Raw genomic sequence first — 3,467 nt, 5'->3', positions numbered from 1 at the left:
ACCACGCTGCAGCATTGGCAATATGTGCCATGTGGCAGATCAGCTCCACAGATGTTGAGTGCCAGTGGAGGAAGCCTGGCACTTCCAAAGTAGTCCAGCCGGTGTCTCAACTTTACCAACAGTGAGAGGAGACATACAACCCACTGGCCAGAGACATCGCCACTCAGGATGTAGACTGGTTCAGGTCTGCACTGAGGGGCGCACAGTGTGGCATGGCATGGCTTTTGTCACCTGAGCCAGAGCAGACAGCCACCGGAGGACAGCGGACAAAGTGGCAGTTACACAGGCGGGGCAGGTTGACAGCCAGCAAGTTTGGTTCTGTGCTGCGGTCGGGACTTTCATCCACTCCATGCGCGTCCCTCATGAAGAGGGTGCTCGGGGGGTACAACTTGGACAGAGTCATGGCTGTCAACTGGGGGGTTGTAAACGAGGCCGAAGCGGTGAAGGCTTTTGTGCAGGCCTATCAGGAGACAGTGTTCGAGTCTGGTCTCTTTGTGAGTGAGTCGGTGTTTTGGGAGCATCCCCCGATGGACTTGTGCAGCCATCTGCCCTGCTGGAGGTGAAGTGTCCACCATCATTATATAGGATAGATATATATATATATATATATTAGGGCTGTCAAACGATTAAAATGTTTAATCAGATTAATCACAGCTTAAAAATTAATTAATCATGATTAATCACCATTCGAACTATGTCCAAAATATGCCATTTATTTATGTATATTGTTGTGGGAACGGAAAGATAAATGAAAGAAGGCGGATATATCCATTTAACATACAGTATCTATGTTTATTATAACATTTTTCTGTGTGTCAAAATGAAAGACAGCCCACACACCTATCAATCATCAAACCGTGGGGTCTTAATTCATTACGTGTTGATTTCTATCAACGGGGGAGTACTTCAGGAAAGTCGACAGAGGGATGGGGGGCGGCGGCGGCTAGTGGAGTACTTCAGGAAAGTCTACGGGGGGGGCTAGTGGAGTCCGACTCTGTCGTCCGGTGATCTAACCGCCTTCTGGAAAAGCTTCACAAGTACGTCGGTACGCAAATGCGCTTTGTGACACAAGTGACGGTACGCATTTCAGAGTACATAACCTGCGTACCAGTTATGTGCACCCCTGCACTACAGCAAAAGTATTCTCCGTCAGGACTTCCTGCAACAACACCACGCAGTTATCAAAGATGTTCTATTGAGAAGACGATCACTACGTGACAAAAGTTTTCAAAACCGTGGCTGCAATCAATCTGACTAACTGCTGTCTGTGCAATTTACTCCGCGCGAGTTGGCAGACTTTATTTTGCTTACTTTAACATCATTTTTCATGGTGGGGCTAAGCCATTTCTTGGTATGGGTGTAGCCTACCCCAGCCATACCCTGGCGCTGCCACTGGTGGCACGTATGGGGCGGGCCATTCTGCACATGCGTTAAATGCGTTAAATATTTTAACGCAATTAATTCATAAAATTAATTACCGCCGTTAACGCGATAATTTTGACAGCACTAATATATATATATTTGTATACATATCTGTAAATTGTATAATTTTATTTGATTTAAAAGTATTTTTGATCTCTGTCTATAAACACAAACTGAGTAAGATTGACAATAAAGTTGACTTTGAAAAATATATATATTCTTTATGAAAATAGTTGACTGTTGGAGAAATGAATCCAAATGAAACGTTGGACTGAACTACAACTACGCCTTTAAATCTCTACGGACTGTTTTTCAGTGGGATGGCAAGTTCCTATCTTTAAACATTTATTAGTTTTTTCTCAGAACAGATTTGATTTTCTGAAGTTAATTTAACTTAACCATGTAAGGTCATTATTAAAAAGGTACAATCAATTTGTTTAGGGTTGAATAAAATAATGATAAACATTTCATTTGGATAATTTACTGTCAGAATAAGAAACTCAATAATGCTCTACTCACCTGTTCCTTTTTATAAAGTGAAACAGTTGAAACGATAGATTTTAGTAAACTTAAAAACAACCTTCTCCAAAAGCTATCAAGGAATATACCGAATACTTGTTTTAGAACTTTATTACATATTTTTATATAAATAGTTTGAGTGATCCATAATTGACAGAAGCTTGTGTTTACACTGACCTGTCACTCATATATTAATGTCTTTGTAACTTCAGTAAACCACTACCTCACTCATTTCTTTCATCACGGTTCAGTAAACTAAGTGACACATGAACCAGTTTAATAATTATAATAACGTAGGATTGCAACTCTTTGAAACTGTAGGTGGCTCTTAAAAGAGCCGTTGTATTTGGGTGTGCTGGTCTCAGGTCAGTCTAAGCCCTCTCTCGCGGATGCAGCGGGCCAGCTGGATGTCCTTAGGCATGATGTTGACCCTCTTTGCTTGGTTCATCTTACTGGGGGGCAGCTACATGGATGTCGGTGCAGTCCACAATCATTGTGCAGTTGAAGGCAGAATGAATTTATTATTGACTCCGAATGAAGCACAACTTCATGTCATACAACACATTGACTTTATTTGTAATTGTGTAAAAAAATAAAGCATTGATTAGCAAGCAGGACCTGCAGGAACAGAGCACGGTGATGGATGGAGCTGGGAAGAGAGAAGAATAAAGAAAACAGATCAACTTCATTATCGGATATTAAAAATTCAATTTCAAAACAAGTTGCCACTCCTACAGTTTTCTAGTATGTAAAGATGATTTCACATGACCTATGCAAAATATCACACTCAATACATGTGTGTCTCTGGGGGGTGCATTGTGCCTTTGATGTATATAAATAATATACCATAACCAAATACTATTACGTACAGTGGAAATCAGGTTGCCAGAGCAGGTCAGTCCAGTGTGCATGTTCCTCAGGGTCTCAGCAGTTACAGGTGAGGGAAAGGAAATAAAAGAGAAAAAGGTCAGTAACACCACTTTAAAGTAACAACACTTTGAATAATTATCTCTTTTAATAATGTTCTATCAGTAATCACTCAACTACTGTCTTTCCAACAAACAGATTGACTCACTATCATCACAATGAAACACGTCCAGAAGAATGGACCACAGATGGAAATTAGCTATTAGCTATAATCTGGCATATTGCATCTCTTCTCTTTGCTGAGATTAATGTTTGTGTATGCATGGTCCTTCTATAAATAAATACATGTCATGCAAAGCTGCCTGCCTGCCTTCCTTCCTTCCTTCGACTCTCCCTGAACTGCCTGATCTTTTAATGTTCAATGTGAACCATTTGAGCAGATAGCATTAAGTAGAAAAGATCGCAGATGCTAATCTGCCGTTAGCCTACCTCCCGCCCCCTTAGCACCTGGCGATAGGTTCCTCTTCAAATGTTTCACAAAATACTTAACATCATGACTACTCTTACTGTTTAACATTTGGGTTCACTTCATGTTAAGGCTAATACAAATGACAAGGCTAAGTAATGTGATGCTAACTAACGTGCTCGCTACTAGCTAT

General features: G+C 40.8%; 1 long non-coding RNA gene across 1 annotated transcript; it reads right to left on the bottom strand.

Annotated features, from left to right (window-relative positions):
- Positions 1-2,491: 2,491 nt before the first annotated feature.
- Positions 2,492-2,883, bottom strand: LOC139435914 (uncharacterized). The gene is made up of 2 exons (XR_011645126.1): positions 2,811-2,883; positions 2,492-2,590 (listed from the first exon to the last, which is right to left on the bottom strand). It is a non-coding gene; the product is annotated as an uncharacterized lncRNA (long non-coding RNA).
- Positions 2,884-3,467: the final 584 nt, after the last annotated feature.

The sequence above is a fragment of the Pseudochaenichthys georgianus genome, chromosome 20 (genome assembly GCF_902827115.2).
Source record: "Pseudochaenichthys georgianus chromosome 20, fPseGeo1.2, whole genome shotgun sequence".
NCBI lineage: Eukaryota > Metazoa > Chordata > Actinopteri > Perciformes > Channichthyidae > Pseudochaenichthys > Pseudochaenichthys georgianus.
This window is presented reverse-complemented; position numbering and strand designations above follow the sequence as displayed.